Source organism: Manacus vitellinus, unplaced genomic scaffold, assembly GCF_001715985.3.
Source record: "Manacus vitellinus isolate BGI_N305 unplaced genomic scaffold, ASM171598v3 scaffold_39_pilon, whole genome shotgun sequence".
NCBI classification, from domain to species: Eukaryota; Metazoa; Chordata; class Aves; order Passeriformes; family Pipridae; genus Manacus; species Manacus vitellinus.
This window is the reverse complement of record NW_021940534.1, coordinates 4,020,647-4,046,627: the sequence shown is the minus strand read 5'-3', so window position 1 is coordinate 4,046,627 and position 25,981 is coordinate 4,020,647. Positions and strand designations below refer to the sequence as shown.

General features: G+C 42.6%; 1 protein-coding gene across 1 annotated transcript in view; it reads left to right on the top strand.

The window, feature by feature from the left end:
- Positions 1–25,981, top strand: part of ATXN1 (ataxin 1) — a 290,966-nt gene that overhangs the window by 117,117 nt on the left and 147,868 nt on the right. Inside the window, exon 8 of the mRNA XM_018077640.1 lies at positions 9,369–9,490. The gene's annotated coding sequence lies outside the window, so the exon portion shown is untranslated. The remainder of the gene's footprint in view (positions 1–9,368; positions 9,491–25,981) is intronic.

The window sequence follows — 25,981 nt, the reverse complement described above, 5'->3', positions numbered from 1 at the left end:
TGGGGTCACGTGCCCATGAGAGGCAAAGCCACAAGAAACCAGCCTTCACGGACTCCACTGCTTGTGGGACTGCTTGATCTTTTAAGGAGGGAGAATATCTTAAATCCTTTTAATTCTCCCACGTTTTATTTAGTAAATGTTGTATTTTAGGTTTCCAGCTTTCCTCTAAATCAACAGCACCTTCGTTCTTGTTTCACATGTTCTGTGGGAGACAAATGGAGCCTGAGGCAGAGAGACAGAGTGCTGTGACCAGGGCTATATGGGTGATGTAACACAGCACTGGCCTGCGCAACTGAGCTGGGAGGTTAGAGCCCAACCTCTCACCTTTTCTGTCCTGTGCATTGAGTCACTACTGAATATGGTTTAAACACACGGATCAGTTATTAAATGTCCCAAACTTTCTCAGACTGCTCTCGAAAAAGCAAGATGAGGAGTAAGGCACAAAGCTGCTCTGCTCTGTGTTAAAAATTAACCATATTAGAAACAGTGTCTCTGGCTGGTTTAATATATAGAAACATTTATCTTGGAAGGAAACTAATATGGATACATGTGGTGGTTTGAGACTCCCAAAAATCCAATTCCCAAGTCCAAGCCCCCCTCCCACAACTCACCCCAGTGTGAGAGGGGTTTTCCAGACACAACACAAGACTCAATATGGGGGGAAGGGAATTATATTACAATCATTACACAAATAAATATTATAATACATTATATACACAATCCTAACTATCTCTCCTATGATAAAGCAGTATTTACATTGGATCAAATCTCCTCTCCCTCCAATAAAAGTCCAGAAGGGAAGAAGGAAAGATCCTTTCCATGTTTAGGGCAGCAGCATCTCTCTCTTCAATGCAGCAGTCGTAGCTGGATTGTTGTAGCTGGATCTCTCTCCCTTACACACAAGGGGGTCTTTTCTCACCCCTCTCAGCCCTTCGGCTCCAACTGAAGGTCTCTCTCCTGTGGACTGCGAAGCAGGGACAAGGCTTGCCTCACCACGTCATATCACAAAGTGCAGGGGTCTTTGTGACAGTCCCTTCTTCAGGGGATTTACCCCCTGAGTCAGAACGTTTAGGGCAGCTTTCAGTTTAGTCTTTGCCCTAAGTGTTCTATCAGAGCTCCTCTGCTCTGTCTCAAAACTGCCAGTGTGGCAGCAGCGGGGGGGGGACAAGGCCACTTCCCCCGCATTCCGTCCAGCCGTCCCGGTCCAGCTTCCAGGACGTCTATGAGCTTTTCAGCTCCTCTTTCTCTGCTGCATGCTGTATTTCAGGACTTCCATCCAGTAGGAGTCCACCTCGTCCTCCTAGAAGGGGTCTCTAAGGAGTTCTGAGGAGAATTGATTCACTTCTTACCCCAAAACTGTCTTTGTTGAGCTTAGTCCTCTCTCTCTCTCCATCAGACCTCTCTGTGTCTCTTTGCTTAGCTGCATGCCGTCTTTGCAGCTTGTTTCTTATCTTCTTGGCTTTCTGCCACAGTTCTCCGTTCACTGCTGCTCCGCCACTGCTTTCAGTATCTCTGGCTGTCCACTCACAGCAAGGAAACTTCCCCCAGCTCTTAGCTACAGATGCTTGGCCCAGTCTAACACTGTTCCAAGTTCCTGCAGCCCCCCAGCTGGCCCAGCTGGCCCAGCCCCCAGCAGGGCTCCTGGCTCTTCTGCCCTCATGGCCTAAAACATGACCACTTCTCTCCAACAACTACCTCATCATCCCTTCTTTTCCGGTCTGGTGTGATATGTTTAAATTTTGTAGAGGCACTGATTGGGTCAACACCAAGAGAGAAACCACCCCCTTGGGGGTTACCATTTTTTTAACTCCAGGGGGAAAACCACTTTTTTTCCCACCACAATACACAATGCTTTGAAGGGAGAGGACAAACAGCATGGTAGCAGTCATGACAGGGCACAGCTTCCCCTACTAACACTGCCTCTTTCGGTCATGAAAATGGACAGTGGTGGTGAAGTGAGACTGTGGATTTTACACATACTTCCTCCATGCTTGGGCTTCCAAGCTCAGACCTGTCTCCTGTGTGAAAGGCACGTGAAGGAAGAAAGAAGCTTTCAAGAAGTATTTGAGTACTAGGAGAGCATTTCACTTCGCCTCAACCAGGGCCTCAGCACAGCATTGCTCTTCTCACAAATTTGCTGCCAGGTCCAGAACTGTTTAAGAAAAGTTAAGCAAGTGGATCAGTGAGGTTTAGTTGGTTTCCTGCACCAGGAGTGAAAGGAGGTTTCCATCACAAGGTGTTTCTTAGTATCTTCCAGTGAAACTCTAAGATGTTATGCTTTTGTTACTGCTAGGAACTAACAGCTTATGAGGACAAGATCCTTTTCTCTTTCCTGATAATGTTTTCAACAAATGTGGTGGATTCTGTAGACAGGTGGCTTTTAGCCAGTGGCCTGCAGACCTCCATGTGGCCTGCATATCTCCACAGACTTTGTAATAGGTACTTTTTAACAGGGGGCAAAAAGTAACTGAGAAAGCTAGTCATCATGTCAGAGGATTCTTAGTCTTGCATGCACTGAAAATGTGATGACTGCCTTATTAATTGAATCAGTTATGATAAATTTCAAGATTTTGAGGGTCTATTTAATGACATTTTGAAAGAGAACATAAGATTGACTGTGAGTAAAAAATACCAGAGGACATTTGACATAAGCTCAGATAAGAATATAGTCACTTTAAAAAAGCACTACTGCCCAAAATTTTCTGCTAGCTGCTTTTACAACTAGTGCCTAAAGTTTATTATCATACCTAAAGTTTATTATTTTTATGATATTTAGGTAGTACTTTTTTTTGGTCTTGTTATCTAGTTTGTTTTACTTTTTAGCTTCCATAATAATTCTTTACTATTTTGTTGCAAGATTCGTTTTACTTTTTCTGTTCTGTTATTGTTCTTTACTATTTTGGTACAGGACGAAGAGAAAATATTTTAAAGAATAGAAGAACTTATTGTAAAACTACAGAAATTAAGTTAGTTATTGTAGCTGAAACTACTTTGATCTATTCTTTGTATTGTTCACTTCAAGATGCTCTTGCTGCTGTCAGTATTACACTATTCCATTATTATAACAGAAAATAATAATATCTTCTTATTTGGTGGCATAAAGATGAACGACAACAGCATATTTGGGTTTTATGATTATGCCTACATTAGTAAGTAGTGTGGACTGACTGGAGATATTATCTGTAAAAACTTCTGGGATCCTGAGGTTCACACCAGGCATGTCTCAGGGTTGCTTTTTCTTCTGAGCAGTCTGGTGCTGCTGGCTACCTGCTCTGGGGAACATGATGCTTCCAGTTCAGTTCCTCCCAAGAACTGGGTTTTGTTCACGGAATCCAGGACCACCTCACAATGCAACCAAGAACCCAGGCTGGATAGATTATCTGGAGACTAGCTTCAAAAGCTGCATACCTGATCTAACAAAAGCAGAGGGTATCTATCTTTGCCCTATAGGGACATAGTGTGATGAAAGCATGGAAAGAAAGATGTATTTCAGTTATCTGATCGTTATAGTTATAACAGTTAGTAAAACTCATTTAATCATTTTTCCTTCTTAGAATTCTTTCTTCCCTTTTCTTTGTAATTCTTACTGAAAAGGGAAGGTTGACGTGAGTAGGCCTCTGAGAAGGAAGGCTGTCTTGAGAAGTTAGAAAGAAGAGATCTTCTACTGAAAGAAGGATCATATCTTCTTTAAGGAGCTTATACAATGCCGAGTGCACGTTAGATGCTTAACCAGTAATGACCCATGTCTAGCCGGTTTGTACTTGACCTACTGATGTGAGTGTGTGCTCACATGGGGACAGTGCTGACACTCTTAAATTAAAAAGGGTGCTTAGATACTGCTCTGAACTGAGGCTGTCGGTCATCATAAGATACTGGCTGGGCATCCTTTATTTAAAGGTACATAGGTTCTTTTTGATGTGTCCTGAGGCAGAGAAGGTGAAATGTCATATTATTGCTAGCATGACTTGGGATAATATATGATGTTCTCTGAAGGAGTAGCTGTGAGAGCCAGTCTGGCAGATGGGACAGTCCTGCTTTCTGGATCTGACAGTTGGCAGCCCGGAGAGCCTACGACCAAACCTGGTATTTGCTAAAATACTGTTGTTACACTTTGTGCTGAAGAAAAAGAAGAAGTAGAGATGACAGAAGTAGTTGTACAATGTTTGGGATTTTTTTTAAAGAAAATACAAGTTTGGACAAGTAGATTTACTGAAAACTTTATCTTTCTCAATGTCCTGTCTCTTCTTGATTAAAAGAGTAGGTTTGACTACAAAAACCAACCAATTTTTGTAGCCAAACAACTCACTGAATCCAGGCAGAGGACAACATTTCTTCCTCTTCCTGGAAGATTTTAGTTGCCAAGCTGCTGGCATAGTCCTGCTACTCTCAAAAAGTAAGACCAAACTACTGTGGTGCTGAGCTGGTTGTAGCTTAGTCAAATTTCTGTTCTAAAAACAGCTTATAGTCAGGCCTCCAAAGTTTCCTGCAACAAAGGTCACCACAGGTTTCTTATGAGGTGTCCTGTACTCTGTGTCATTGGAGATACATAAATGTATAAGGAATATTGTTCAGATCTTTCTATATAGCAGCGAACAACTAGATCTCAAAAACCACCCTCATATAGCTAGAAGGTAGTTGAGATGAGTAAGTAAAGCAGAAGGCAATAGGAAGAAGGTACTAGACTCATCTGTCCCAAACAACATGTAATTTCCATTGTTTTTCTAGAGAATTTTTCTTCATTTGAAGAACCCAGAATGTATGTGGACATTGAAAATCATGCCATGAGTATTCAGCTCTTCATCCACTGGTACTCCTGGTTTTCAGAGGTTGTGAGCCAGGGAGGGCTGCTCCTTGGTGCAGGCAGTTGTATGACAGGGCCGCCTGCCATGGGATGAAGCCATTGACTTATGATGCAGTCTGTCTCTGTCAGACCTTCATGCTGTGCTAAGGTGCTGGGATAAGGAGGCACTTAAGAGGGTGCCAGGCAGAGCCTGAGGTCAGTGTCTGGTGAGGCTGGAGGGTTTATGATTTGGAAAGACATGACACCCCTCTGGGTAAGTGGGAGAGCATGTCTCTGTGTCAGCTTGTAGTAATCAACAGGTGGCATTAGGACATGGCAGCAGTGAACGTGGGCTGGTAGTCCTTACTCCAAAAATCATGCAATAAAGTCACTCTCAGCTGTTAAGGAAAGAGCGGAGTTTATGGTGTTTGTGCTTACGAGCAGAAGGCAAGAGAAAGAGTAAATACCATGTAGGAACATGTGCCTGAGCCTGATAGATCTTCAGCAGAAGCAAGGGAGGGCAGTAGGCCCGTTCCTGTGAAATCTGGGGAAAAGAGGTGTGCAGAGAGCTTAGTGATGCCATATCTCTGCCCTTATAGCTAATCCCAAAATGGAATCGTATTTTGGGAATCCACTTTATTATTAACTGCCCTTGGCTCTGTCCTGTCACATGCAATAAGTACCACAGTGGTTTTGCCCAGACCCACCCCAGAACTGTTTACCCTGAGAATGGCAAGGAAGGCTGGCAGTCCTGTCTGCTGCCCAGGCTTTGAGGTAGGCAAGCTTGTCCAAATCCAAAAATAAGAGCTGAGTCTTTCTCTGTAGGTTGTCCTGGGGTTTCATTTCTCTCTTCACTTGAGTCTTTGTTTCCACTGCTGTGGTTTTTCATCAGTTTTGATCAGAGTCAAGTCATGCTAACATAGCAAACGTGCAAGTTACCTAGAATGGAAAATCGTCTCAGTCCGTTCAGCTCCATTGGCCTTTTGAGAGAGGCACCACTGTGAAATGAAGGAAGGCTGGGGAAAAATGCCACTGCTGGCATTTTATCAGGCTGCTACTCTCTTGATATTTGATGTTTTCTTAAGATTCCAAGCAGCCAAAGCAAGCGGTAGTGCCTGTCTCAGCTTTCAGTGAAAAGCAAAATATTTCTGCCTTCTGAGTGCAGAGCAGCACAGCACCTGTTGCATTCATGTGACTCTGAAGCCAGAAGGTAGAAAAAAAGACCCTGTCATTTTTGTCCAATCTCATTGCTTTTGAGGGAAGTACTACATTTTGGGGAGATGAGTGCTGATTTACCATCATTAGATTCTTGGGGGTTAGCAGTACAACATGCTGCAGGTGTGATGGGCTGCTGAATGGCCCTGGTTGAATTCAGCTTCTTTGCAGCTGGCGGGGTCAATGCTTTGTGTATGGGAGGAGAAAGGAGGAGTTTTACCTCAGAACGAGCCTTCATTTGCCTCTGCTGGGGGCTAGAGAAGCCGAGCACTGCCTCGTTTAGTGCACCAGGAAAAATAAAAGAGCTGACATAATACTCCTTTAATTTGTTTGAAGCTGCATTCATTTCTCCAGAAGGGGGAGAGTGGAGTATTCGAATGCTGTGAGGAATGTGCCTAATTCAGGACTGTCCTTCCTCCCTAACTCGGCAGATACTACAGAGAAAAATCAAGACATTCAGAAAAGACTGTCAAATCTACTCACATGTTTGGCAAAGTCCAGCATTATCTGACTGTCGAGTGAGTCTTCGTATGTGTGACCCAATAGTTATGTAGTAAGAGTTCACTGTGGGTTTTGATACCATTTCAGTTACTGAGCAAATATCAATGTGTAGAGGTGCAAGCCATGAGCAGACTGACTGCAGGAAGAGCACACGTGTATGGCAGGTCTGCTGCTTCTTTCTGATGGTGGAGCTTGAAGTTGGCTCATAGTATTATGACGTAGCAAAAAAGGGAAGGCAGAATGAGTTAAAGTATTTTTGTTACACTGAATTTTTAGTGTTTTATCATCTGCTATATAAATTGTTACTTTTTTTTGAAAACCAGACATTTCCTCCATCACAGTTAAATCTATTTTCTTTTGACAAGCCCTGATTTGTTTCTCCTGTTTCTGAAAGGATCAGATGGGTAATGGAAGCTGTACAGCAACTTTATGTATGCTACTCAAGATAGTAAAATGCAGGCCTACAATAGGCCTTTTTTCAGCAGCTGTAAAGCTGTTTTGTGACTACAGTGAATCCATTCAGTGTCCCCCACGCTTTCTGGGAGCACCCTGGAGAAGCGAGTTGTATACTGAAATGACTGTCCAGCAAAACAGTTTCAGAGGGACAGGCTGATGACTCACTCCTCATTTTGGTCTTTTTCTGTGTATGTGAAGATTCATTCTGATGCAAGTTAAGACATCTATAACTTTGTCCATGTTACCATATTACCCAGTAAATCAGCATGGATTTTGTGTTCCTTGCATCAGCCTTCTGAGATGGGAAAATACTGTTATCTTTGTTGTAAAGGAAGGGGAAACTGAGGCACGGAAAAATTGGGGTTAAGTGACAGTGTGCATTAGGAGCCAAACTCTAATACTTCAGTTACACTGTAAGAGCTCAAGTGTCATTCAGAGCTATTTCAGCCCTTCAGGAAGTGTCACATAGCATGTGCCCATAGGTCACGCAGAAAAGTCTGGAGGATAGCTGGGAATCTGTCCATCAAACAACTTTTTTGACTCTTTAAACAGAGCATTAAAAATGTAAGTATGTAAGTGAGAACAGGAGGATTTTATGCTGATTTTGATCTTAAAATAGAATCCCTAGCCATCTTGTATATGAATCAGGGAAAAAATTGAGAGGCAGAACCTAGTTGATTCGGCAGGGTGACACTCTGTAAGATAATCCCTTTAACACTTTTTCTTAAATTAAGAATGGTTTCTAGGTGGCATAAGTCATGGACAAACTGTCCTCGTTTCGCTTTGAACTTCCAGCCTTCTCTGGATTTGTGTCACAGCTTTAGAGGGCTTTGTCTGCTTCCTGCAAGTCTTTAGGCTTGGCTGTTGCAGCCTTTACTTGTGTTGAGTGCGAGCAGGCTCCTTGAAGAAAGAGATAACACCACGTAAGCAAGAATAAGCACAACAGAGTAGGGGAGCAGAGAAATTTAAACAGAGTATTTTGTCTTTTTTTGTACCGTGAGCAGTTTTTGGGGAATGGTGACAGATATACAGCCTCTGTCAAGGGAAGCCCACTTTCCCCCTTGTTTGTGTGTTGATCTGCTTGGAGTTTTGGGTTGTTTTCCTCCAGGGTATGTAGGGGAATAAACTGATGTATAAAGCTGTACTTTTTGAATTTTTGACCACTTTTGGAAAAGTCGTATTTTCTGAAGTATATTCAGCCACAGAAAGCATGTGGATAATGTCTTTGTTTCTTAATTAAAGGCAAGAGAAAAAGTTATTCGGACTGCCTGTCTGTTCTAGCTGAGGAAGAAAATCAAAGTGGTCTGGCTTACAAGCATGCAAGGTCAAATCCTCCTTGTTGTTGTGTGAGTTCGTTGGCTTCAATGGGGATTGCTACAGGTGTAACCCTGGGAACAGTTCGCCTTTCAGGCTTTTTACAGAGCAAAGATGAATGTGGTTGTTGGTCCTAAAAATTGTTTGTAGAGAAATAACTGGGATGCCTGTAATCCAGAGGGACCATGCAAATGCAAGACCATGCTCTCAGAAGGAAAGTGAACTCTGCACTGGCTGGCAGCGTTTGCTCCTTGTAGCCAGGGGATTTTCCTGCTGACAGAGCCTGCTTTGGACTCTTACATACCCAGCTGGCTCCTGGCCAAGCCTTGCTCTGCAGGTATGAGAGAGGAAGCGGGGTGAAACAGGGGGTGGAGTGGGGTGGTGAGACAGTGCTCTGGTAACAGCACTTACTGAAAATTCAAAACCCTTCAGACCTTTTTTGGTGATGGTGGAGAATATCAAAATTGATTGTATTAGGGACCTGCCAGTTACTCTTACTCATTTGCTTTGTCGCTCCTCCTCCCTTCCTTCCTCTCTCGTCAGCTGGGCTGGGTTTTGTAGTGCTAATGCTGCATTACTTCTCCAGCAGGGCTACTACTTCCCCCATGCTGCTACTACAGAAATACTACAGTAACTCAGTGAAGGTTTAGGGAGTTGTCCATATATGTATTATTAGTGATAATGACAGTGGCAATAATAATAAAACTGTGTAGCACTTGAATACTTTACATAATGATTTTTCTTCTGGTTTACATTCTGGGCTTTCTTCCTTTTTCTCTGTCATAAATTTATGAAGTCTGATATATACTGGATTGTGCTTTAAATCAATATTTTGTAGTGTACTATCTTCTAGATTTTAAAAATGGCGTGGTTTTGAGTGGTCTAAAACAGTGTGAGAGGGTTGTGTTTGGTGGTTTTTTATTTGAGTTTTTTTTAAAGTTCAGCCCATAGAAGAGCTGCTGCTGGGGGAAGTTACCACACTTGCTTTAGATAATGAAATATACATAGAAAAAAGGTCAGGGATTTCCCCTGAGCCATCCACCAGTCACTTGAAATGACATTTTCATTCTGAGTGGGTTTTTTTGTTTTGTTTTTATTTAAGATCCTGGAGCACGGGGAAAGAGTTTTAATGCAAAACACAGAAAAAAAAGTCTGCAACATCTCCTGTGAGAGGAGGAAAGAAAGAATATTTACAATTGCATCTTGAAACACTCATGATTTGAGGTAAGTGCTTGGAGGGTCTTGTCATAAGTTAGTTAGTTTGTAATTAAATTAATCATTATTTGCCTCAGAGTGTCGTGATATTTCTGTCTAAGGCAATAAAAACAACCAGGAGAGGGAGGGAGAGAACTGTAATGGCAAACCCAGAAACAGCAGTAAAAATATGTAATGCATTTATCTTTTTAAAAATGGGCCCCATGAGGTCCAGTCTCACAAACAGGCAATCATTCTGACATTTATAAGGGTTAAACTCTGTTTAAATCAATGAGACTATTCTCCCCGAAAGTTAGGCATGTGCCTAAATATTTCCTAGTTTGGAATCTATGTCATATGGGAACTCGGCAGAAGAAGCTATTGAAAAACATACAACACACAGCCAGAAAAATGCATATACAATTCTCTTACTGTTTCAGATAATGTCATGAGTAATCTGATTTTACAGCATTAAGTGATATTTTTGTATTAAGTACATATTTCTCATTTTTATGTTTAAACACCTCATTGAAATATCAAACTTCTTAGCAGAGCCCGTGAATTCTACGCCAGCTTTAATAATGCGTCTGCCTTAATTGCTTCATCAGTGTGTCTTTGAACAAGTAGAGATAAATGTATAAAGAAAATAATGTCCCCTTTCATAACTAGAGTTGCAAATTGCACTTGGATATTTGAATAGCAGCCGAACTAAGAGTTCCCTGACTGAGGCTGAATTGTGTTGTCCAGATTGAATAATTTTTTTGATAAAGACAGTGATGAGGTGCAGGGAAAAGCTCACCTTTTCCCTCTGGTCATCTCTCTTTTTTTTATTTTTTTTTTTTATTTCTCATTGGCATAGAATCATATCTGAGTCTAGTAAAGAGAAAATGTTACAGTTGTAAAACTTTCAACCACTGATAATGTTGCATAAATGAACACTAAAAACCATCTTTCTTTAATAAAAATTTCAAGTTATTTACTCTGTTCTGCCCCACAAGTGTGCTGAGAGGGACAAAATTCCTGTAAGAAACCTGCAGAACCAAAAAGACACACATAACATGGAAGAAACATGGTATACATTCCCACAAATGTGCAGAATATCAAAACCCTTTGGCAAGTGGCATTTGCAGACATATGTTGCTTAACAGATTTCAGAAGAGAGGAGAGCATAGCTGACCCCTGGAGATCGCTCTGTATTTGCTTTGTAGGAATTGAGCTATTAAGGTTCTTTTGAAATCAAAAGGCCCAATGCAGGGAGCTAAACATTTCCTTTCTGGTCAGTAGACAAGAGCTATTGCTTGGGAAATTGTAATAGTCCTGTAGGTATTTGTAATGATTTATCCAAAAAATTCAAATTTTTGCAAATTGGTCTAGCCAACTCCTTTTTACTTGCAGGTCTTGCGCTATGGACTGTGAGCCCAAACAGCAATACAGCACTCTTTCATTAGGAGTCTGAGGAGATTTTTGTAGTGGTGAAATGAGATATTAATGCAAATCTGTTTGAAGGCTCAGGTGGGGAAATGCCTTGCTCTCTTTGAGGTGTAGGGTGACAGTCCTGGTGAAATCAGTGAGAGGGAAGTGCACTGCAGTGGCGTTCATGTGATCACTCTCAGCCAATCTTTCTCTCTGTCCCACTCTCCCAAAGGCAAGCATTACTTCTTGGCTGGGCAGAGCATAAATCAAAATGCTTTTATTGCTGTTTTTCTTTCATTGACATCAGGCCAGGACAACATGCACAATTTTTCTTTCACAACTGCTTTCTTGTTGCTCTCTGAGGAAGCATGCATTCAAGTTCAGGAAAAGGTATCTTCCTAGCATCTGTGTGGCCTTTATAACCATTTAATCAGCCCTATGTTGCACTCAGAAAATCACTGAAGTCGTTTTTAGCTTTCTTTGTATCAGAGAGTGCAGGAGCTCATTGTCAGAATATTGGAGGGAAGTTCTTTGGAGCCAAAAGATGTATTTTAGGATATTTTAAATTGTACCGCTACTCTTGTCCTTTCTTGATTATTTTTGTCAGCATGTGAAGAAATAATACCCCCATTTGTGTGCCTAGAGAAGGTCCTGTGGTGTGTGGCAGAGAGTTACATGGGTGTTGAGCTGAGCGGGCAGATAGACCGACTCTCTCCTGCTTTGTATTTTTCACTGGGAGTGAACACAGGGGACTGAGCCTGCCCAGATTAAACACATGGCTGTTTTGTTTTGCCTTTCTCTGCTCTTCATTCAGCTGTCAGCATGCCATGTTCAGATGGCAGTGATCAGTCACAAATTGTCCCCTGTCCATGTTCCTTAGCTCTTCTAAACGATTAGTTTTGTGGAGCTCTTCAACAAAGATGGCACTAGTTCGATTTCCCCACCCCCTTCCCCAGCTAATGGAAGAAGACTTTGTTTGTTTGTTTGTATTTTCCTCTCAGATCAGCTGCATTAGATCCCAAAGTAACTTGTGTTAAGTGGAAATGAGGCTTTGACAATATGTGTGCTTGTTGGAGACTTCTTTAGATTATTTTTTTTTCACACCCTATATATGGATCTTTTCAATAGGGCACTGCTCTTATGAATCAGAAGGAAAGTGCGTGCTGCCAGGCACATAATGGAATTATTCATTTGTTTCAATATGTGTTTGTGAGCCTTTGTAAAGAGGAGGTGGTAGGAACAGAGAATAGAGACCTTCACTGCAAGGCAGTCAGGAGAGCATAGTGGCACCATGCAGGGCACCGCTGTGGTGAGATGTGGCCGTGCCTGTGTCACTGCTCCCATGTATGTTCTGCTGGGCTCTGGTTAGTATTACCTGGTATTCACACCACATAGGATGTCACATGGAAATGAGTGAAGCTTATGCAGCCGTTGACTGTGCTCACTGTAAACCACATAAGGCAAAATATTCAAAAGCTGTAATGTTTTCAGTACTTTCCTTAAACTTTCAAGAGAGTGATGTAAAAGTGAACCATGCCAATGCTCCTCACTGTGAGGCTATTTATTGTAAAGGATGTATGGTATAAGTCATTTTAGTATGGAGTACCTGAGAGCTTGAACCAAAGCCTTGGATCCAAGCCCACCAGCAGCTTTGCAAAAGGTGGGATCCAGATCTGAAGTCAGTGGTTCACATACTTTATAGTAGAGAGTTGTTTTAACTTACTTCATGAAATGGGAGTAGCCAGAAATTTGAAGCTGGGGCTTTTAAACAAGTTTTTGACTTTCTCACCCAATGTTCTCCTCTGCTTTATAAGCTCATTGTGAAAGCACACCAGCTGTTTTCTCCAGGCCACTGTGGCCAGGACACACCAACTCAGGGAGGCCAACACACCAACACAGAAAGGCCTCTGTGGTGTTTACCATTATACAGCCGTATGCTATTTTTCCAGAGGATTTTTTTCTTCTAAAGAAGTTATACTTCTCTTCTGGATGAATGTCTTTGAAGTCACAGTGGAGGCTTTGGAGGTAGGACACTGGAATTTCAAAGACATCCAGAAACAGTTGATCAGCCTGACATGGTACAAACCAGGCCACAATGGCTGGACTCCCACCTCCTAAAAAGTCCTCTCTTGTGATACCATAGCTGAATTACAGACATGAAAAATTACAGCATTGTAGACAAGAAATCCATAAAGCCTAAATTTTTCTTTCCTTGCTATATATGTGACTGTTCTTGTTCTTCCCCTTCTCCCTTGCCCTTGGACACAACATTTTTAGTTTGTCCAGTCTGTAGTTGTGCATTTACTGGAGAGGCATCTGGTTATGTGTTACTTTACACATCTGTTACATCAGAGAGTCAAATCCAGGACCCAGAGACTTTTATGTGTATTTGCAATATTCCCTGTGGGACTTCGAATCCTTAAGCCAATGAATTGGCTGTGAGGATACAAAAATGCAGTATTTCAATCTACTGCATGTATTACTGCAGTTTGTTGCATATATGTTACAAATATATACTACAGTCCCTTTTTTGTTTGGCAGAGAAAATCTGGTGTGGGAAAGATGAAAAGTGTGGGTGAACTGGCAGGTATTTAGGTATGGCAGTTAATTTGCTCTCTCCTAAAAACAGCATATCTCTGGTTGGAGCATGAGAAACAGTTTCTCTAAAAGGTGCTGTCCCAACAGTGTTCGTGTATTTCAAACTAAACTTCAGAGTTCTTGGTCTGTGGGGAGAGGCCAAGTACCTTAGCATTGGTAGCTGAGGCAAAACTCGGGCTTTGCAGTTTTGTCTGGATAATCTGTACTCTTTGCAGCCTACATAGGAAGCATGAATGTTGTGGTTTAACCACAAATGACAACCAAGTACTATGCAGCCACTCGCTCCCTGCACTCCTGCAGTGGAATGGGGAAGAGAACTGGAAAAAAGTAGGTAAAACCCTTGTGTTGAGATAAGAGGTGTTTAATAAAATGTAATAGTAATAATGATGATGATAATGATGATGAAGCTGTAACAAAAAGGGAGATAACCAGAAGAGAAATAAAATCCAAGAAAAACAAGTAGTGCACAACACAGTTGCTCACCACCTGCTGACCAATACCCAGCCTGTTCTCGAGTGATCAGCCCCTCCTGGGCAACTCACTCACTTTATATATTGAGTAGGATGTTCTAGTGTATAGAATATCCCTTTGCCTGGTTTGGCTCAGCTGTCCTGGCCATGCTCCAGCCCAGCTTCTTGTGCACCTCCTTGCTAGCAGAGCATGGGAAACAGGAAAGTCCTTGACTTAGGGTAAGTCCTTGGCTACTGAGTAACAACTAAAACATCAGTGTATTATCAACATTATTCACATACTAAATTAAAACCCCACAACATTTACCAGCTACTAGGAAGAAAATGAACTGTATCCCAGCTGAAACCAGGATAGTGCATTACAAATAAGTAACATTCATTTGAACAGTGTTTCCTTCTCTGCTAACCTTGTTGTTCCGGTTTCTGCTTTTCTTTTCCTCTTGCTAGTTCTGCAAGTGCATAAAGTTTGCAGAAAACATGTGACTGAGACATGATGAGGGAGCTGGCAGAAGAGCTCACCAAGCCACTCTCCATCATTTACCAACAGTCCTGGCTCATTGGGGAGGTCCCAGATGATTGGACATTGGCGAATGTCACACCGATCCACAAAAAGGGCTGTAGGGAGGACCTGGGAAACGACAGGTCAGCCTGACCTCAGTGCCTGGCAAGGTTATGGAGCAGATCATCCTAAGTGCAATCACACAGCACCTACAGGATGGACAAGGAATCAGACCCAGCCAGCACGGGTTTAGGAAGGCCAGGTCCTGTCTGGCCAACCTGATCTCCTTTTATGATCAGATCACCCGCCTGGTGGATGAGGGGAAGGCTGTGGATGTGGTCTGTCTGGGCTTCAGCAAAGCCTTTGGCATCATCTCCCATAGCATTCTCCTGAAAAAGCTGGCAGCCCATGGCTTGGACAGGGGCACTCTGTGCTGGGTGAGGAACTGGCTGAAGGGCCGGGTCCAGAGAATGGTGGTGAACGGTGCTGCATCCAGTTGGCAGCTGGTCAGTAGTGGTGTCCCCCAGGGATCAGTGTTGGGCCCAGTTCTGATTAATATCTTTATCGATGATTTAGATGAGAGGATTGAGTCCATCATCAGCAAATCTGCAGACGACACCAAGCTGGAGGGGAGTGTGGATCAGCTGGAAGGCAGGTGGGCTCTGCAGAGAGACCTGGGCAAGCTGAAGAGGTGGTCTGATTCCAACGGGATGAGGTTCAACAAGGCCAAGTGCACTTTGGCCACAACAACCCCCTGCAGCGCTACAGGCTGGGGACAGAGTGGCTGGAGAGCAGCCAGGCAGAAAAGGACCTGGGAGTTTGGATTGACAGGAAGCTGAACACGAGCCAGCAGTGTGCCCAGGTGACCAAGAAGGCCAATGGCATCCTGGCCTGTCTCAGGAACAGTGTGACCAGCAGGTCCAAGGAAGTGATTCTTCCCCTGTACTCAGGGCTGGTGAGGCCACATCTGGAGTACTGTGTCCAGTTCTGGGCCCCTCAGTTCAGGAAGGATATTGAGGTGCTGGAGCAGGTCCAGAGGAGAGCAACAAGGCTGGTGAAGGAGCACAAGTCCTATGAGAAGAGGCTGAGGGAGCTGGGGTTGTTTAGCCTGGAGAAGAGGAGGCTCAGGGATGACCTCATCACTCTCTACAACTCCTTGAAAGGAGGTTGTAGCCAGGTGGGGGTTGGTCTCTTCTCCCAGGCAACCAGCAGTAGGACAAAAGGGCACAGTCTAAAGCTGGGGCAGGGGAGGTTTAGGTTGGATATTAGGAAGAAATTTTTTGCAGAGAAAGTAATCAGACATTGGAATGGGGTGCCCAGGGAGGTGGTGGATTCACTGTCCCTAGAGGTTTTTAAGATGAGACTGGATGTGGCACTTAGTGCCATGGTCTAGTAACCACAGCAGTGTTGGATCAAGGGTTGGACTTGATGATCTTGGAGGTCTTTTCTAAACCGATTGATTCTACGATTCTTAGATGGTCTTTTTTTATGATCCATGTAGAGACTAAATGTGATAGATGTTATTTCTACAAATGCTGAGCTAGGACTATTCATTTGTATGCAGTGCATGCCAGTGAGCAGACGGACTTAATTGTAGCTTTTTGGGTTTTTCTGTTTGCCATGGTGGGACTGCAATCTGCGCTGGCAGTCCTTGAGTAGAGCAGTTGAGAAGAGCGTGGCTGATGAACTTGTGGACACGTTGTCTCCCATTTTGCTGATATATGGTGGAGCAACTGAGCCATCTGGGGAGGCGAATGATAGCCATCATAATGGCAGCATATGCCAACCCATGCTTTGGGAGCCTCTTGCTAGGCCACTGCTAAAACCTCTTGGCTGGGTGTTAGAGGGGGTTGGGTAACACAGGGGTTAGTTAGTGTAGGGGTGCTGGAATGGTGGAAGATTTTATTGAATCCAAGACAATGTGAAAATGCAAATTTGGCAGAGGGCACACTATAGCAAGAGGCAGAACGCAGAGTGACCATCATGCTTCCCCTCTGCTAGAGGGCTCGGCAGCTGGAGCCCATGTGAGAGCCCTTTGCTGCTGAGCAGTGGCCCTTTGTGCCCTGATGGAGTGGAGCCATGGGTGCGAGGAGAAGCTGTCCTGGGGCCACCAGCCCTGTGGCCTGCTCACCCTCTGCAGTGGGGATCCTTTGGCAGCTGGCCGCCCTCTCCTCCCCTGGCTCTCTGCTCTCTGATTGCTGTGGTCAGGGTGCTGCAGCTGCTTGTTTGAAATGATAATATTTTATGCTGTTACCGTGGAATACTGCAGTATTTTTTGTAATTACGGGCTGCATGCCAGTAATGTACAATAACATTCTGCTCTTCCTGTACTGTTGCTACTGTAGGCATTCGTTCCAATTTGGGCTGCAGTTGCAGTACATTTTTTTTTTCTGTTTTGTTTCTAGACACTGCTCATTATCTATTGTGGATATTTTTGGAGTATTCATTTCTACCCACGTCTGTCCGTACAAGTCTATCTCAGAAAGCACTTCAGAGAGTAGCAGTCTCTGTTGAACAAGCAATTGTTGTGGCTTTCACAGAATTACGTTTTTGTGAAAGTATGAGGCAAGAGTGAGATGAAAATTGCTTTGTAAGTTTAAAAATGGTTATGGTTTTAAAAATGTTTAAGGCAGATACAAGGCTAAGCCTTTCTTTGACTGATGTTGAGCATATTTAGCACTGAAGTCCTGGTCTGCTCTGAGCTGTAGGTGACTGAAACCTCTGGGATGACAGAGTCTGGAAGGCAGAGCCTGTAATGGTTCTCTGTAGTTTTGGTTTTAACTATTAATGTAAAAAAAAAAAATATTTCCAGAGGAAAGTAATCATAACTTGGAAGATGGTCAGTAGTGTTCATGCCAGTGATTGTTTATTAATATTTCATGGTCTGGAGATGAAACTTTTGTGAAAGGAAAATTCAAGTCCTAGACATCAGAATTCACTAGTCAGCCTGTATGCAGTTTGTTTCTGGAAGACAGAGGTTGAGTGCAAAGGAAACGAAAGAGGTTCAACACAAAAGAGACAATTAATTTGTTTTCTGGTAAATTTGGAATAAAATACAGCATTTTATACAAAAAGAATTGCACTTTTCTCGGATGTAATTTTGGTGTCCTTTTACTGTGCTGACTCACTAAACAACTTCAGTTTCAATCTACATTTGGTTTAAATTACCTCAGAGGCCTGTATTTGTATGCTGCTCTGTAAAGTACTTCTTATCTGCAATCCAGATTTTTTTTCTTTTTGGTTGGCATTTCAACTGACTTGTCTCTTCATTTTCCCAGTCTCTGTTTTACTAGCATTTGAAACCAATCTCTCTGTGTGCCTGCTTGGGCTCTGCAGTTGGCAAAAGTCATGTTTCAGCAACAGATAGAACAAGGAATGAATCATTGCTTTCTGCCTTTCCATTAAATTACCTAAACCACTACTCATAAATATTGCTTTATGTACAATACAGCAGCACGATTATCTCACTACATTGACGGAACAGTGCTGGAAGTGAATATAATTTTTCTTCTATTAAATTTTTAATGAGCTGCAATTAAAAATAGTGTGTTGAAATGCCAGAGTAGATATGTTATTCTCAGAACTTTCTTGAAGCCATTTTACCAGTTAGACTTGGTTGACATCATGTTGTTCTGAAAACCTTAAGTCTGCTTCACTAGATGAAAGTTAAGAGGACAGTAAAATCTGTCGACTGAAAAGATTCAAGTCTGTGCTGAGTGGAAAAGCCTGCTTTTGTCTGTCTTTGAGGATAATATTTTTAATATATAGTTAAAAAAAATAATCACAAAGCAGCAGGTTTCTGCAGAGCTCCAGTTATGTCCCCTGTCTCTTGACACCTGTGGAAGCAAGTCTGAGTCACAGATAGCACAAAACTGTGAAGCCTAATACTCTCAGTATTCAAAAGCACACCTACGTAGGAGTTTAATTTCAATTGCCTCTTTTAGCTCTGGGTTCCCCCCCTCCCCAATCTAACAAAATTTAAGAGTCATTCTTAGAATTTTGCAGAGCACTTGTGGCTTTGTGAAGTATTGACATCACTTAGAGATCAGAAAATAGCTCTGTCAGTTTTAGCTTGACGGCATTCCATTCTCTGCTCCAAAAACCTGATGAATTACAATGGATGAGTCAAAGATTTCTTGGAATTTTCTTCCCTCCGCCCCTTTTGCAATTCCATTGCCATTTTTAGCATTGAGGGCAGCTCTCCAAAGAATGTCTGTGTGCTTGAACTTTGATTTCTTGAAAGTTCAGAGCAAAATCTAGTTGTGTCAGCTGACAAAAATCATTAAACATTTCTATGCATTTTTGTAGCATTATGTGAGCTTTACTGAAGAATCCACAGTAACAGGCAGGAGATGTTTGATAGCATCTTTGCTTCAGCGGCATGGAGATCTCACTATCATGCTGCTTCGTTATGTTGTGATGAGTTTTTGCTTAATTATTTCTGTGTTTTATCAGCTGTTCTCAGAGAAGTTGCCTGACAAAACAAATTATCAGTGGATTTGGGAGACTTGGACCATCTTGAAACACTTGTCGAATCACAGCATCCTTCTGTCTTTGCCTCAGTTTTCTGTGTGAAAAGCAAGGTTTATGTATTTAATGTATTTTAGCAGGACCTTGAGACTAGAAATACCAAGAAATACTAAGAGAATTGTGTGGGTACTACTGTTACCTAAGCGATGTGGTATGTTTATGATAAGCAGTGTTGTCAGCTGTTCTTGGCAAAGTCACTGGGGTTATGATGAGTGAAATTTTAACTCTGAGCAGGTTTGGTTTTGTTTTAACTTGTGGAAGTGGCCTGTATCACGCATATTCTAATGTGTCAGAATGAATGTGTGAAGTATGAAGCCTTATGAAGCTGCAGAAAAGAAATGTGAGGGGGAACACAGGTTAAAGTGGTTGTAAATGGAGGATCTGTACATTTTTCTTCTGCAATAGGTAACTTGTATTTTACTTAAAATTGCCCCCCCCAAAAAAGGGAAAATAAAAAAAATAAAAATAAAATAAAAAAAAATCAAGTGTCCCCTTAAGAGCTGCTGTGTCAAATTTGGAAGAATGATTTGAATTCAGTCAGTAAAGTGTGAAATGGAGGGATTTTAGTTCTGCATTAAATTATGCATCTCAAATTAACCTTAGCTGTGGAGTCTCTACTGACGCCCCCATAATGACACATTATTGGTACTAATGGCTTCTTTGTGACTTGAGATACAAACAGACATCCTAGACAGAAACATTTCGACTTTGAACTAAATAAGACACAGCGTGCATTTCCACCTTGGGTTTCAGTTGCAAAGCCCTGCTCTCATGGTGCCTGGTGATCGTGGAGTTCTTCCTTCCAGCTTCCATGTGCTACTCCCCAACCTGGAAGGTGAGGGCAGCTGAGTGAAAACCTGCTTCACAAGCTTTGAAGACCAGGAGAGCAATAGATTTGGAGTGAATGTGAAGCCCATCAAGACACAGAGCACTGTAGGGAGCCAGAACAAAGACTGGGATGTGGGCAGTGGTCAGGGAGGGGGAACTTCCAGTAGATGATAATCTGAGGAGGAAAAGGACCCAAGATTGTGGGGGAAATGAAGAAGAGATGCCAGGGCTTAAAGAGGAAATTGCTAAATAAGGGAGGGGTGAGATTAATACTTAATATAAGCAGTAGAGGTTAGTTAACCCTTTATGTGCCCTGCTGAGATAAAAAGGGGCTGTATTTGTGGGGCTGTGTGCACTAAAGTCTCTCCTTTGAAGCTCATTGTCATCATTTGAAAATGCAGAATTTCACTCATGGGTTTCGTAGCTTTCTTTGTGCTGTTGGGGTCTCTCCGGGGACAAGAATGTTAGTTACTGGTTGAACATAGCTACTGGGTGGGTGGGGTGAACGTGGCTGTGATGAGTGAGAATGGCATTGCCTGGGGTGCTTGTGCACAGAAGATGCACAGAGTTTCACATGTCGAGGAAAAGGGAGGAGGAGCTTGGCAAGGCAGACCCTGACTTCTCTTCCCAAAGATATTCACTAGCTCGTTGTTTTATCCTCATTTTCTCAGTGGGATGTCAAGGTATAGGATATTGGTTGCCTCCCCTTTCAAGCTGCAGTCCTAGCAGCTGCTTGTTGGAGCTAAGGAAGGAGTGGTGGAGAGGTGCTTCTGCCCCGTGGTTGTGTTGTGTGGTCTGTTACAAGGCTGTGTGACATTACATGACTTTCTCTATGGGTCTGCTCTCAGCAGAGTGCTGTGGAGTACTCTTGTGGTGTTCCAGATCCAAAGCAGGGCAGCATCTGACCAGGTAGAATCAAATACAAAAAAAGTATTCAGATGCCTTCTTTGTATTCCTGAAAGGAACCATGTTCCTGAACTAGGACCCAATAATAATAATAATAATAATAATAATAATAATAATAATAGGATATGTGATACATCACATTTACTAATGCATTAGAGATATTTATATGAGTAATTAAAACACCATTTAGAATTGCCACAGTAATAGAACAGAAGGTGTTTTGTCACTTTTCTGTTCCTTTTTGTTGATTGATTACTTTATTGATTTCTTCCATAAATTTAGAGTAGGTATTCTAAACATTACTGCAAATTAGCAGGGCTCTGCTTTGTGTTAATAGACTGTTGAAAGTGATAATGGAACGAAAAGAATTCAGAATTTGGCAATAAAGGTCTGAAAAACAGAGACCTAGAACACATATCTACTATTTTGCATGAAATAGTTTGTAAAATATTAGAGCCTTTGTCTGTCCTAATTGTTAATTCAAATATTCATTTTATATTCATTATGCACAACAGAAAAAATGGAAAAATTAGGCAACAAGCTACCTCAGATTTTCCATTGTATTTATAGTTAACCTTAAGCTGGTTGGAGTCATTGGGAACATGTGTGTGTTGGAGGACAGAACTTCACTGTTAAAGAGACTGCAGTCCTTCTGAAACCATGCAGAAAAAAAGGTAGTAAGCTTCTGAAACCGAGGTCTGGAAAACATAGACAGGTGTGATCCAAGATACCAGGAATTGTATTGAATTTCACACAAATGTGCACACAAAATATTTTCATAGTTCTTAGCTCATATTTCTTCTGATTTATATCTTTGATTTTTCCTTATTTTTTACATTTAATTCATTAATTAAATGTTTTTGTTACATTTTTTCCTACCTTCAAAAATCCCAGTTTTATGAATATACTTTAATGCACGCTAAACATGATCACGTAACAATTTTTGGGTCAGTATTGTTCCAGTCCTTTTTCAGGGCTGTGTTTCTCTGTTTTCCAGCTACAATGGACAATTTGTAAAATTGTCTTGAATTACAAATACTTGAATTAGTATCATATATTTTGTTTGGTACTGTTGTTCTAGCCATGTTTGGAATATGTGTTTTCACATGTATTTTTGGACCCAGTTTTGGATGCAATAATATGATGATTATAATATAATATGATACTGAATAAGACTTAATCCACCGGGTTGTGTTATCTTTCATGTGTGACATGTTGTATCTGATGGTATGGATTGACCTTCTGCTCCTTATGCATCTTCCTGTGTACTCTGAGTTTACTTGTCATTGTATACATTATTGACATCGCAGGAATTGTAATCCATTACAAAAAGAACATAAAATACAGTGAATGCTCAGGATGCATTTATTTTTTGTCCCTTTGTTTAGTTTGGATATGGTGTGAGTTGGGTGTGTTTCCCAGGGTTTTTTTCAGCAATTTTCCCATTGATGAACAATGGAGGGGGAGAGCAGTGCTGTCAATCAAGGCCTCTGCTTATCCACATGAGCCTTGTGCTAATAGCAATATGCACTTACCTCTTATCTAGCATTTTTCCAAGGCTTTGCAAACAGGAACTCAGCCCTTGTAGTGTCTGGAAGCTCTCCTGCATCTGTGCTGTCCCAAACCAAGGTTTTTTTGGGAGCAGGAGGTGGCCCCATGAGTTGCTCATGCTGTTGGCTGCTGGTGTTGAGAGGCAAGGGGTGGGCCATCAAAGGCTTGTGCTTCTGCCTGCCATCCACTGGCAATGTCCAGACTTCACTGAGGAGAAACACTTGCTCTGGCTGTAGACATGACCAGTTGTTAGACTAGGTTTCAGCCCTGACTCTAGGGAATGGTTACCTCTTCAGGCTTAGTTTGAGGTGCCTTCCTCTGTTGCCATAATAAAAAGCAAACTACAGAAACTGTCTGCTGCACAGGGGGATGTAGAATAACTGTCTCAATATGGAAAGCATTGTGTGAAATCGTTCTACTTACTGTTATTAGATATAACACCAACAGTGACTATAAATGAAGGATATTAGAGAGGAAAAAATGATATTATTTCAGTTAGTTTACTTTGTGCATATCTGACAGCTCTCTGTGTATAGTCAGTTGTGTGATTTCCTGGGAAAGCCAGGTTTCTCTTTATTTGTGTGGCTCTTTCAGCAATAGGGGAAAGAAAATACATTAAGGATCAGAAAATGTGGCTGTAAAACCAGGAAAAATTGTCAGCAACCTCAAGAAGAGATTTAAGTACGTGGAACTTCTTTTGACTCATCTTCCAAAAGCAGCTCAATTCCGGAATAACAGTGCCCTTTTGGGCTACATTTCAAGATGGGATGATTGTACTCAGACAGGAATTACAAGGATCGATAGCAAACCCGACACATCCTTTCTTTTCATGACAGATTCTCTGATTGCCACCACAGCAATAATAGTGCACTGGTCAGCATAAATACCAGAAGCAGTTATCACGGATTTCTGTCTCCATCTTAGCATGTATTTAAGATTACACTTTTCGTTTTGATGGGTTTGCACCTGTAGTTCATGAGGAAGGAGAGTTGTTGTCCCTGTTCACCTTCCTCTCTCTTTTGCTCTTAGGCTTCCTCCTCGAGTTGGAGGCTGGGCTGTTTGTTGTCTTTCCAGGGATAGAGCAGGGCAGGGAGAGCATGCCTAGCCAAAAAGATAAGAGAATAGGTCATTTTGAATACCAGTGGTTTGCAAGGTGTGGGTTTTTTTCTGCATATTCTGCTTAAGAAGTAGTAAAGAGCAAGATTTTCCCTGGGTGTGTGTCAGGAACTGACAGTGTGGTGGAGCTGAACTGAGAGTTGCTTTTCCTGTGGAAGGCCGGTGGAAGGTAGAAGGCCCTGTGCTTTTGCTGTGTTTTGGCAACTTGACGTGCCAGTGGCTTGGTAACCTGTGTGTATGTGGTTTTGTTTGGTTTTTGTTTGTTTCTTTTTTTAATCTGCCATCCTCAATTTACTGAAGGTCTGTGACTTTTTAACCTGCTGTCTGTAGGCCGTTGTTTTACAAGCTCATTAAGGTGGCCAGGATAGCGATGGCAGTGATCCTGCCCCCCCCCCCATGGGTGCTCATTAGATGGCTTCCTTGTGCTGACATAAGTGTTGTGTAGTCATGCTCTGAGCCAGGTCTGGGAAAGGATCCAAGTCAAAAATAATCCCTAAAAAAAAACAAAGGTATGTTTTCAGCAGGATCTGTTCCTGGATCTAGCTTGCCATCATTCTCACACTGGCTTGGAAAGCATGAGGGTTTGTACTGGCACAGGGGAAAGTGAGGATGAGCAGCTGGGGCAAGGTGGTCAGGAGTACTGCTGACAGCAGGGATGCTGCCTGCTTCTGTGAAGTCAGCCTGAGGAAATGGGGCTCTCGTGAGTGTGCTGCCTATCTTGCCTTAAGTGTATTGGCCCAGCCACATTTCCAGTAACTTCTGAAGTTGTGATGCAGTTTAGCCATATTTGCCTGAAAAGCAGCGTTGAAAGGTATGAAAGCCCCCTGAGCTCAGCACCGCTTGGTGGCTTGTAGACTGAGCCAGATCAACTCTCTCCAGTGATTGAAAGTTGTCAGCTGGGTCCCAGCTAGTTGACCTCACCAGGCCTCCTCTTGAGTCACAGTCCTACTGTGTCAGTTTGGGTTGAATTGTGCCGATTTTGCAGTGGGGTCAACTGTTAACAGCTGATGGGAGAAGAGCACAAAGTGCTCTCCGGGAATGACTGTTCATTTCAAGGGACATGGACAGTTTACCTCCTGGGTCCTGACTGCCTGGGGAGCTGCACTTCCAGTTGTGGGGTGTTTTTTTGATTGGTTTTCTGTGTTGCTTTTTTTTTTTTTTTTCAGTTCCCACTAGGAATTGAAATTTCTGAAGCTGGGAGAGTTGGGAGGCAACACTCCCTTCAGGTTTTGTTTGGGTGGCCAACTGCTAAACCCCGAAGCCAAGCAGGTCTTTCTAGCCCCACCTCTACATAGCTTTGCTTGAATATCTGGTGGCATCTTTGTGTCTTGCTCAGTCCAGCTTCCATCCCCATGGGGCTGTGCTCCTCTCTGGTGGGCGTACCTGGGTTTCACCTGCCCAGCTTGCACTGCTGCAATGACAGCCCTGTCCTGCACCACTGCTGAGGAGCTAATATGAAGACACACATTGTGGTTTCCTGCTGTTTTGCTTTGTAACCAGTCCACTGGTAAATATAGCTTGTGTGTGGTTATAAATTCATTCCCTCATTATGCGTGCTTATTGTGCAATAATTATGTAGAAATTACAACCAAGGATTGTTGTGGATTTTTTTTTTGTGTGCGTATTTATTTATTTTTGTGCATGACATGTCCTGCAATGGGAAGAGCAGGCTTTGGTTTCTGCCCTAACAAAAGACAAGGCCACAAGCAGGTGTCAGGATTTGGTATGGGCACAGGCACCATCTAGCAGGCTGCTGACTTTTATGTGGCTCTCTTTTCATGGCAAGATGAGTACTGCAAGGGAAATCAGAACCTGTGCTATTCGGACACCTTTTTATTTGTTCTTGCCTTCCTCTATGGGCAGATATGCTGTCCCTCCCTGCAGGTTTGGTACCATACATGTGTTTATTTTGAAATAAACCCTTCCTGTCTCTTTGGAGGTGTTGGCAGTACATTTCCTGAAACCCTTGTACCTCTGGCAGCTTCCTGAGTCCTGCTTTCTGGGCAGTCCTCTGGGTCCTGCTGCCTAGCCAAGGCACCAGGGTTGGGGTCTCGGTCCCTAGCAGGAGTGCTCAGGTCTTACTTCCCAGAGGTCTTCCCTTCAAATGGCAGGCCCTCCTGTGATCCCTCCTTCTGTTTAGATGTGGAATTAAAATAAGTGTGGGGGTTTTGTTGATTTTTCCCCCCCCTCCTGTTCCTTTATTTAAAATTCCAGTCAAGCAGATCCAGAACACTGCTTGTCCCTGCTGTGTTCTCATTTTCCTCTCATCCCTCCTTTAATTTTACATTATTCCCTGCACTGTGTTTGCAGGCCATATGTGTCCTTTGAACTCTGAACAAGCTGTGCCAAAAGGAAGCCTTCTTCTCCACCCCTCCTCCCATCATGGAGCCGCTCTTAGATAATTGCAATTAAACACAATGCAGAGCACAAACCCAAAAGTGAAGTTCATGGGTGAGTGTCTGCACGTTTCTGGAGAGCTTCAGAAACTCTTGCAATTGGTCTCCGCTTTTGCCCTTTAACCCTGCACCAGTTCCTTGAGTCTGAAACAGCCGCTTCTGCTCTGGGAGGTGTTCTGTGAGTAATTCACGGTTGCCTACCGTGCCCCTGGTG